The sequence below is a fragment of the Salvelinus sp. IW2-2015 genome, linkage group LG9 (assembly GCF_002910315.2).
Source record: "Salvelinus sp. IW2-2015 linkage group LG9, ASM291031v2, whole genome shotgun sequence".
Classification (NCBI taxonomy): domain Eukaryota; kingdom Metazoa; phylum Chordata; class Actinopteri; order Salmoniformes; family Salmonidae; genus Salvelinus; species Salvelinus sp. IW2-2015.
In genome coordinates, this window is record NC_036849.1 from 3,409,595 (window position 1) to 3,421,246 (window position 11,652).

At 45.3% G+C, this 11,652-nt stretch overlaps 1 long non-coding RNA gene across 1 annotated transcript in view; it reads left to right on the forward strand.

Annotated features, from left to right (window-relative positions):
- The window catches only part of LOC139028225 (uncharacterized), a 35,156-nt gene extending 23,970 nt beyond the window's left edge, over window positions 1–11,186 (forward strand). Inside the window, exons 2-3 of the long non-coding RNA XR_011480409.1 lie at window positions 2,106–2,185; window positions 9,083–11,186. This is a non-coding gene — a long non-coding RNA (uncharacterized lncRNA). The remainder of the gene's footprint in view (window positions 1–2,105; window positions 2,186–9,082) is intronic.
- Window positions 11,187–11,652: the final 466 nt, after the last annotated feature.

Here is an 11,652-nt window from a genome sequence, read left to right on the forward strand (position 1 = left end):
AAATATAAATATTAGCCGGCTACTCACTAGCACGTGGACTTGTGCTTGAGATATTGTTTATGAGACAGGTGTTCATTTTCAAAAATATTAGTGAATGGGCATTATGCTTGGTTCTGGTTAAAATTGTAACAAAAAGGGCATTTTTATTGACAGACCTGACAGCCAGATCAATGATTATAGCAAAAAGAATAATTAAATTATTCGTGGGTCTTACGGTTGTGTAAGGCATATATTCAGCCTAGGTATAATTTCAAAAGCTCTGATTTCATTAGATTATTGCTGACTGTTTTACATGCAATTTACAAACTTGACCTTTAATTGTACATCAAAGAGTTTTTATACAGTACCAGTCAAAAGTTTGGACACACCTACTCATTCAAGGGTTTTTCTTTATTTTTACTATTTTCTACATTGTAGAATAATAGTGAAGACATCAAAACTATGAAATAACATACATGGAATCATGTAGTGACCAAAAAAGTGTTAAACAAATCAAAATAGATTTTAGAATCTTCAAAGTAATAAAGAATAAATAAAGATCAAATTTGCCTTGATGACAGCTTTGCACACTCTTGGCATTCTCTCAACCAGCTTCACCTGGCATGCTTTTCCAACCTGGCATGCTTTTCTTGAAGGAGTTCCCACATATGCTGAGCACTTGTTGGCTGCTTTTCCTTCACTATGCTGTCCAACTCATCCCAAACCTTCTCAATTGGGTTGAGGTCGGGTGATTGTGGAGAACAGGTCATTTGATGCAGCATTCCATCACTCTCCTTCTTGGTCAAATAGCTCTTACACAGCCTGGAGGTGTGTTGGGTCATTGTCCTATTAAGCGCAAACCAGATGGGATGGCGTATCGCTGCAGAATGTGGTGGTAGCCATGCTGGTTAAGTGTGCCTTGAATTCGAAATAAATCACTGACAGTGTCACCAGCAAAGCAACCCCACATCATCACACCTCCTCCATGCTTCACAGTGGGAACCACACATGCGGAAATCATCCGTTCACCTACTCGGCGTCTCACAAAGACACCGCGGTTGGAACTAAAAATCTCACATTTGGACTCATCAGACCAAAGGACAGATTTCCACCAGTCTAATGTCCATTGTTCGTGTTTCTTGGCCCAAGCAAGTCTCTTCTTCTTATTGGTGTCCTTTAGTAGTGATTTCTTTGCAGCAATTCGACCATGAAGGCCTGACTCACACAGTCTCCTCTGAACAGTTGATGTTGAGATGTGTCTGTTACTTGAACTCTGTGAAGCATTTATTTGGGCTGCAATTTCTGAGGCTGGTAACTCTAATGGACTTATCCTCTGCAGCATAGGTAACTCTGGGTCTTCCTTTCCTGTGGCAGTCCTCATGAGAGCCAGTCCTCATGAGAAATATATGTGTTATTTCATAGTTTTGATGTCTTCACTCTTATTCTACAATTTTTGCTGAGGTACTCGAAAATTCAAGCCCCTTGGGTGCTGCCATAGAGATACATTAGAAGTGCCCATCCAAGAAGGCTCAAGGTCGTTGGCCACAGATAAAATTAAGTCAAATCACGTTATATCTACCGTAGCTTTGATTGGACTGATCATGTCAACATCATACTTTCAAAATCTTAGCTAGCAGTCATCATCATGAATCAAGTCGAAAATCTGCTGGCAAATCCTCTTCAATCCTTGTCATATGAAGAGAAATTATGGATAAAATGTATCAGTGCTCATCGGCCATAAACATTACACAACAAGTTGGAAATTGCAAATTCAAAAATGAGTGGTTTGGAAGGAAACAGTGGCTAACTGTAAGCATTGCAAAGCAATTACTAGCCTGCTATTCAGTGGAGTGGGTGTGTGGTCCAAGTCTGGGTTTAAGGGTCTCTTTTCCAAGCTTACAAAATAAACATTCAACATTGGCTATGCTGTCAAACCAGCCTGACTTCTGCCGCGTTCAGAACAACTGTAAACTCAGAAATCTCAGACTTCAGTGAGTTCAAGACAACTAGAAAACACGTTTTGAACAGTCATCCAACTCGGAATTTCAAGTCGGGAACTCAGGCCTCTTTCTAGAGCTCCGACCTTAAAGATCACTGACGTCATGATTCTGCCTTCTTTTTTTCAGAGTTCCCAGTTGTCTTGAAAGCACCATAAAGTGAGCACAGCTGTGCCACCTTCCTGTTCAAGTGAGCACAATACAACAAGGTGAGTCCAAAAATGTATTGTATGCTGCCGCTTAAATGATGTAATATGCCAGGGAGATATGTATACCGTAGCTAAGAAAGTAATACTAAGTGTATGTTGTGTAGTAAGCTGTTAGTAGCCCGTGCTGAAAAAATAGTTATATTGACTACGTCCGTCCTAGCTCGCTCATTAATGTCTTAATCGGATTTACGGATTGCCTCTTATCCGCTCGTCGTCCCCTTATGCCATAGTTTGTACATCTCAAGTGTCAGTAGAAACCACATTTGTTTAAGCAAGTCAGCCATATCAGCTGTTCTTTTAATTGCAGTAAATGAGGCTTAATGAACTGTTTCACTGCCAGACAAGGCTCTGCTGATAGCCAGGGGTAGCAGTGGTAAGGTGTTGGGACTCTGCTGTTGGGACAGCTTTATGAAGGCCCTAACAATTTGTGGGCACTGTTTGTGGGCTCCGTTTGTCACCGTTATAGTGCATGTATTGTTCAGTGTTGTGTTGTGTAGTGGCTTTGCTGGCATGCATACAAAAAAAATCAATAATGGCTGTTGATGCTGAAAACACTTATAACTGTCTCAAATGGCCTTTTCCAGGGCCGGCTCCAGGCATAAGCAACATAAGATGTCACTCAGGGTCTCAAATTACTGTTGAGAGTTAGATTAGTAGAGTACACAATGTACAAGTTCGAAATTTGGTTGTGCATCAGCAATTTGGTTTTGTTATTTCAGTCACTCACAATCACTGTCACACACAGTCAGCACCCTGACCTCCAGGGCCCCCCATTGATATCACTCAGATATCATGGCATAAGTCATGGCAAATTGTCTAGAATTGCACGAAATTAACTTAAAAATTTACATTTTTCTCTCCACCCTCAAGGGGGGGACTTTTCTATTCAAAGCTTTAGAAGCTTTCAACTTTCCAACTGAAATAATACATTTAATACAAATATTATATAAATGTCTTAAAGTAAAATTATACACAAATGAGACATTATCTGATTAAATTGCTTTAGAAAAGGGCACAAGACTGGGATGTCCCCTCTCCCCTCTCCTGTTTGCACTGGCAATTGAACATATTGCAGAAATAATTAGACAGGACCCAAACGTAACAGGTATCAGTATTGTTAAACATGAATATATACGAAACTTATTTGCAGATGATCTCCTGATATACATGACCAATATTGAAATCTCAATGTCTCCTTTGCTGAAAATATTTTATGTATGTGGATAATGGCAATAGGAAAATAGGAAAAAGAAAAACAATAACTCACAATCTACAGAAATCCATTACTCAACAATATAAAAGCAGATCTAATTAAATTGAACAATCTTCCCATAAATCTTACAGGTACTGTAGAATAAACCATTCAGAATGGCATGGCTCCCAAAGTTTTTATATTTATTTTCGGTAATACCAATTACCCCATCGAAGATATTCTTTAAAAAAGTATACTTGGTCATAACAGACTTTATATGGACAAATAACATTCATAGAATTAAATTGGAAAGTTTTACATCTTCCTAAGTATGAGGGTTTTAACCTTCCAAACTTTAAAATGTATCAAATCGCTACCCAAATCTTTTACTTACGACATATAGTTAAATGTATTAAAGCAATGGGTACATATTGAAGATGCGCATATTCATCCCCAGAATCTTTTTACGTATGTAATTTAAAAGGATAAGAACATTAACTTCATAGTTAGAAACACTATAACAATATGGAAGAAAATGAAACATATTCTACAAGAACCAATATCACATCCCTAAAAACACAACCTTATGGAACAATCCTTGGATAGCGTTTCAGAATTCACAGATAAATTGGTCCACGTGGGAAATTAAAGGCATGGAAACCGTAAATGACTCGGTAAAACAGAAATAGATTCCCATTACAGCTTTTAAAATACATTTTGGATTGACCAATGTAGATATTTTCAAATACATGCAACTTAAGATTTATGTCACAACATTTAGTTTTGAAATCTTTTGGACATCAGTTTTCTAAGTCCTGCCGTCTCATCCCGTTGCCCGGTCTCCCTACGGCCCTGCAGACTGCGGAGGCCTTGTTTACCCATGTCTTCCGGCACTATGGGGTGCCTGAGGACATCGTTTCTGATCGGGGCCCCCAATTCACGTCCAGAGTTTGGAGGGCATTTATGGAGAGACTGGGGTCTCGGTCAGCTTGACCTCGGGTTTTCACCCCGAGAGTAATGGGCAGGTGGAGCGCGTAAACCAGGATGTGGGCAGGTTTCTGCGGTCATATTGCCGGGACCGGCCTGGTGAGTGGGCGAGGTATGTTCCTTGGGCTGAGCTCGCTCAGAACTCCCTCCGCCACTCCTCAACGAACATGTCCCCTTTTGAGTGTGTGTTAGGTTACCAGCCGGTCCTGGCCCCATGGCATCAGAGCCAGACCGAGGCTCCTGCGGTAGAGGAATGGGTACAGCGCTCCAAGGACACCTGGAAAGCCGTCCAGGAATCGCTAAGGTTAGCGGGACAACGGCAGAAGAGGAGCGCTGACCAGCACCGCAGTGGGGCGGGATGAGACGGCAGGACTTAGAAAACCGATCCACAACGACCAGGATCGTAGTACTTCCCTGGGACGGGGGAAGATCGGTAAGAAAGGCCACCGATAAGTGTGTCCACGGCCGTTGTGGAACGGGGAGGGGCTGTAACTTCCCTCTAGGCAAGTGCCGAGGAGCCTTGCTCTGAGCGCACACCGAGCAGGAGGAGACATAAAATCTAACGTCCTTAGCCAACGTGGGCCACCAGTATCTCCCTCTAAGACTCCGCACTGTCCTCTTGATGCCAGGATGAGGAGGGGAGAGTATGAGCCCAACGGATTAGCTTATCCCGGACCCCCCCCCCCCGGCACGTACTGAGCCCCCGCTGGACAGTTAGGGGGGTCCGGCTCTAACCGTGAGGCTCTCTCTATCTCCGCGTCCACCTCCCATACCACCGGTGCCACGAGACATGAAGGTGGAATGATGGGAGTTGGCTCAACGGACCGCTCCTCGGTATCATAGAGGCGGGACAGCTCGTCGGACAGCGCGTTTAGTGTTTTGGGAGCCTGGCCGGTATGAGATGGTGAACTGAAACCGGGTGAAAAACATGGCCCATCTAGCCTGAAGCGGATTTAGTCTCCTCACTGCCCGGATGTACTCGAGATTATGATGGTCAGTCCAGATGAGAAAAGGGTGTTTCGCCCCCTCAAGCCAATGTCTCCACACCTTCAGAGCCTTGACTACAGCTAACAACTCCCGGTCCCCCACGTCATAGTTTCGCTCCGCCGGACCGAGCTTCCTCGAAAATAAGGCACAAGGGCGGAGCTTGGGTGGTACGCCCGAGCGCTGGGACAGCACGGCCCCGACCCCCGCCTCGGACGCGTCCACCTCCACTATGAACGCTAAAGAGGGGTCCGGATGCGCCAACGTGGCCGCATTGGTGAACAGCTCCTTCAGACGACTGAAAGCTCTGTCCGCCTCTGCTGACCAACGCAAGCGCACCGGTCCTCCCTTCAGCAGTGAGGTAATGGGAGCAGCCACCTGACCAAAACCCCGGATAAACCTCCGGTAGTAATTTGCAAACCCTAAAAACCGCTGCACCTCTTTCACCGTGGTCGGAGTCGGCCAATTACACACGGCTGTAACGCGGTCATCCTCCATCACCACCCCGGAGGTGGAAATAACCCAGGAAGGAAACGGCCTGTTTGAAGAACTCACATTTCTCCGCCTTGCAATACAGGTCATGCTCCAGCAGTCGCCCAAGTACCTTACGCACCAGAGACACATMCGCCGCGCGTGTGGCAGAGTAGATCAAGATGTCATCGATGTACACTACCACTCCCTGCCCGAGCAGGTCTCGGAGAATCTCTTCTACGAAGGATTGAAAGACAGCTGGAGCATTTTTCAACCCATATGGCATGACGCGGTACTCATAATGGCCAGATGTAGTACTAAATGCGGTTTTCCACTCATCTCCTCCCCGGATACGCACCAGATTATACGCACTRCTCAGGTCCAYTTTTGTGAAGAAGCGRGCCCCGTGAAATGATTCCACCGCCGTAGCGATGAGAGGTAGTGMGTAACTAAACCCCACTGTGATGGAATTTAGACCTCGATAATCAATGCACGGGCGTAAACCGCCATCCTTCTTCTTCACAAAAAAGAAACTTGAGGAGACAGGTGATGCGGAGGGCCGAATGTATCCCTGTCCCAGTGATTCAGTAACATATGTCTCCATAGCTACTGTCTCCTCCTGGGACAAAGGATACACGTGACTCCTAGGAAGTGCAGCGTTCTCCAGGAGGTTTATCGCGCAGTCCCCTCGGCGATGGGGTGGTAATTGGGTCGCCTTCTTTTCACTGAAGGCGATAGCCAAATCGGCATATTCAGAGGGAATGCGCACGGTGGAAACCTGGTCTGGACTCTCCACCGTAGTCGCACCAACGGCAACTCCTATACACCTGCCTGAACACTCCTCTGACCACCCCTTAAGAGCCCCCTGTCGCCAGGAAATCACCGGGTTGTGCTGAGCTAGCCAGGGAATTCCCAACACCACTGGAAACGCAGGTGAGTCGATAAGGAACAGACTAATCTGCTCCTTATGACTACCCTGCATTACCATGTCCAGTGGTACCGTGGCCTCCCTGACCATTCCTGACCCTAATGGTCGGCTATCTAAGGAGTGCACGGGGAAAGGTAGGTCTAACGACACAAGGGGAATCCCTAGCCTTAACGCAAGCCCCCAATCAATGAAATTCCCAGCTGCGCCTGAATCGACAAGCGCCTTATGCTGTAGAGAGGGAGAACCTCTTTCCCCGGGTTAACACATACATATGACCGACAGGAAGCTCTGGGTAAGTCTGGTGCTGACTCACCTGGGGTGATTGAGTAGTGCTCCGCCTGCCCTCCCGACTCCCAGACGAGTTCCTCCAGCACCGGTCGGCCGTGTGCCCTCGCCGACCACAACTGGTGCAGGAGGACACTCCTCCTCTGGTCCCCCTCGACGCTGCCCCCCCCTAACTCCATAGGGATAGGAGCAGGAGGGCTGGGAGGTGGAAACGACAGGACCTGTTCCGAACGTCCGCGGGCAGCCAGCAGGTTGTCGAGACGGATGGCCATGTCAATGAGTTCATCCAGCGTGAGGGTGGTGTTCCGACACGCTAGCTCCCTGCGGACGTCCTCCCTAAGGCTACATCGGAAATGGTCTATTAAGGCCCTGTCGTTCCACCCTGCTCCTGCGGCCAAGGTCCTGAACTCCAGGGCAAAGTCCTGTGCGCTCCTCGTCTCCTGACGCAGGTGGAACAGCTGTTCACCCGCCGCACGACCCTCTGGTGGGTGGTCAAACACAGCTCGGAATCGACGGGTGAACTCAGGGTAATGATCCCTCGCCGAGTCTGGGCCATTCCACACTGCGTTGGCCCACTCGAGAGCTCGTCCAGTCAGACAGGAGACGAGGGCGCTCACGCTCTCCTCTCCGGAGGGAGTAGGCTGAACGGTCGCCAGGTAAAGTTCCAGTTGGAGAAGGAAACCCTGACACCCAGCCGCCGTTCCATCATACTCCCGTGGGAGCGCCAGCCGAAGAGCCCCGGAGCCGGATGCGGTAGCAGGAACAGGAGGTGCTGGAGGAGGGGGTGCTGGAGATGAGGTGGGAAGGCCACTCCTCTCCCATCCATCCATCCTCTCCATCATTTGGTCCATAGCTGAACCAATCCTGTGGAGAACACTGGTGTGATGGAGGACCCTTTCCTCCATCGATGGGAGAGGAGATGCAGCTGCTCCTGCTGATTCCATGTTCGGGTGCGGGATTCTGTCACGCGGGACTAGGTGGGTGAAGGAATCAGACGCAGAGAGTTCCACTTGGGAAAAGTGCTCCTTTTACTATTGCACACAAAAAATGATAAGCCCAAACAWACAGGGCGRAGAMAATAACTTGACAACCCAAAACACAGGGTTCCAAGTAAATAGCAAAATAATATACCTCTACCTAAAACACACACACGTAACATAAAGACAATCCCGCACAAAACAAGGGCGGGTCTACCTACTAAATATAGGGAAGCTCATTAACCGYAAACAGAAACACAGGTGAAACTAATAAGACAAAACAAACAGACAAACGAAAAAGGGATCGGTGGCGGCTAGTAGGACGGTGACGACGACCGCCGAGCACCGCCCGAACAGGCAGGGGAGCCAACTTCGGCGGAAGTCGTGACAATTTGAGTCAGAAAAGGATATTCATATGATTGGTAAGCTATACAGAATCTTGCAGTGAGCCTATCCAACTGACAATCGCTTAGAAAAAATATAAACTATTGGAACCCAGACTTAAAAATAACTGATGTTGGCACAAGATGGAAGGAATGTTGAAACATAACTAATGAGATTAGAGTTAACAGAATCTAGGCTTAATCCAGTATAAATGAATGTTTTAAATGTATAATACAAGATACAAAAAACATAAATTCTACAGCACAATAGCAGAGTCATATCTGACGTGTAAAACTAATAATGACTCAATAAACCATGCCTTCTGGGAATGTTATAAAGTCAAAACGTTTGTGGGTTGTAGTCTAATTAAGCAATAAGGCCTGAGGGGGTGTGGTATATGACCAATATACCACGGCTAAGGGCTGCTCTTACGCACGACACAATGAGGAGTTTCTGGATACAGCCCCAGCAATATACCACAAACCCCCAAGGTGCCTTATTGCTATAATAAACTGGTTACCAACGTAATTAGAGCAGTAAAAATAAATACCCGGGGTCATACCCGGGATATACGGTATGATATACCATGGCTTTCAGCCAATCAGCATTCAGGGCTCGTCCCACCCAGTTTATAATGCCTCTTTTATGAGTGTGTGTCTAATGCACCTCCATTGTCTTCTCCTGATCAGATAGTTGAAGCCAAGGACCACTGTCTCCATCTGCCCCACCCTGCAGGGGAATCCACTCACCCTTCATAGCACAGGAGGAACACCATATGCCAAGAATACCAGGCAGGAGCCAACCAAGACCCGGATACGTTCAGTTGGAGAGATAGCTGTTACAAATGTCCTCCAAGTTCTGTTCAATCTTCACAGAGAAACCCTGACAGTTGGTGGAGGGATGATGGTATGTGTGGTGTATGCTGAAAACCACAAAGCGGAGACCATGAAAATGGTATCAATGCAATGGCAAAGATATCAATGGAATATGGAATGGCAACTGGCTTTAGAGACTCCCAATTCAGAATTGATCTTATTCCAAATTCCATGTCTGTCTTTTTATTGGCTATCACCACACCACCAGCCTTCCAAAGCTGTGATACTTCAAAGTCTGGCAGTTAGCTGCTACTTCTATGTCATCTGGTTACACAGTACACACCCACACACGTTTCAATATTTGCCAACCATTTTCTTTAGCTGGCCTCCTCCTAGTTCTGATGCATTGCTAAATGGTATAGTCAGTGTCACAGAGTGTACTGTACTGTGTGCCCAGACTGCCTACAGATGCAATGTGGAAATAGTGAGTTCTGTAAAATGGAGAAAGAAAGGGGATGGTGGAAACGTACATGTGGTTGTTTTACCTACTTTAGTTAAAACTTCTTCTTAATAGGGGGCGCTGTTTTCACTTTGGGAAAAAAGTTCTAGATGTTCTAGATCATACGATATGCATATTATTATTACTATTGGATAGAAAACACTCTGAAGTTTCTAAAACTGTTTGAATTATATCTGTGAGTAAAACAGAACTCATTTGGCAGCAAACTTCCAAACAGGAAGTGAAAATTCTGAAAATGGGTCTCTGTGTAAGGCCTTGCCTATTCAATTGCCTTTTATTTATGGATCTGTATGCACTTCATACGCCTTCCACTAGATGTCAACAGGCAGTAGAATGTTGAATGGGGTGTCTAGCTTGATGTGAGACCGAATGAGAGCTTTTGGAGTGACAGGTCCACCATATTGGCAGTATTTTGCTGCGCACCAGAGAGCACCGTATTGTTTTCTGCAATGCCTTAGGTAGACACGACGAAATGCTCCGTCTTGGACGTTATTGGATACATATGAGAAAAACATCATAAAGATTGATTTTCAACTGAGTTTGACCAGTTTATTCGACGTTTATTGTGACTTTTGGAATTTTTCGTTCCATGCGCTAAGAGTTCATGGACATGTGCGCTCCACCATGCTAGCCAAAGTTGCTAATTCGACAGAAGAAATGGACATTCTAAAACAAAACAAGATTTATTGTGGAACTAAGACTCCTTGCACTACATTCTGATGGAAGATCATCAAAGGTAAGAGAATATTTATGATGTTATTTTGTATTTTTGTGGAATATGTTGGCTCCAACATGGCGGAGAATGGCTGGGCGCTGTCCCAAATTATTGCATGCTGTACTTTGTACTAAAGTTATTTTTTTTTATCTAACACAGCGGTTGCATTAAGAACCAGTGTATCTTTCATTTGCTGTACAACATGTATTTTTTAGCAAAGTTTATGATGAGTTTTTTGGTTAGATTACGTGACTGTCCAAAATTTCTCCGGACATTTGGTGCATTTTGGCGCCGTATTCACAATGTAAAACCAGGATTTGTAGCTATAAATATGCACATTTTCGAACAAAACATAAATGTATTGTATAACATGATGTTATAAGACTGTCATCTGATGAAGTTGTTCAAAGGTTAGTGATTTAATTTTATCTCTATTTGTGGGTTTTGTGAAAGCTATGTTTGCGGTGAAAAAATGCCGTGGTGTGTTTTTGGATATTGTGGTGAGCTAACATAAATATATATTGTGTTTTCGCTGTAAAACATTTTAAAAATCGGACATGTTGGCTGGATTCATAAGATGTTTATCTTTCATTTGCTGTATTGGACATGTGATTTCATGAAATTATATTATATGAATATCCCTGTGGCGCTAGGCTACGCTATGCTAGTCAGCTTTTCTGATGAGGATGATCCCGGATCCGGGAGGGTGATTAAGTAGAGGTTTAAGTGCACTGATTGTATGTCGTTCGGATAAAGAGTGTCTGATAACTAAAATATAAATGGTGGGGAGTCAAGAGGATCAGGTGTACCAGATGGCGAGGCTGAGGCTGCACGAGGGCTGTCTGCCACAGACATCCACACCTCAGGCCCTGTTCTCCAATAGGAAACAGCAGGAAAACTCAAGGGATGTCCTCTTGTAAAGGGCCCTTCCAGGATCTAACTAACAACAGGATGGGACCTGTGTGTACCTCAGAGAGACAAGAAGGCTTTGTTTTCCCGTTCCGTCTAGTGCCTAATGTTGAAAGGGTTTATTTATGCGACACGGAGCAGAACACTGTGTGCGCTAACTAAGTTTCCTTGCTTGCGTCAAGTGGAACAAAACTGTGAAAATAAAATGCGGCTGGCTGAGACCAAGTGTACTGACTAGGCTCTGTTAGAAATTTAAAAGGGCCCCTTGCCTTGCTATGATGTAGAAACACAGACGAGTCT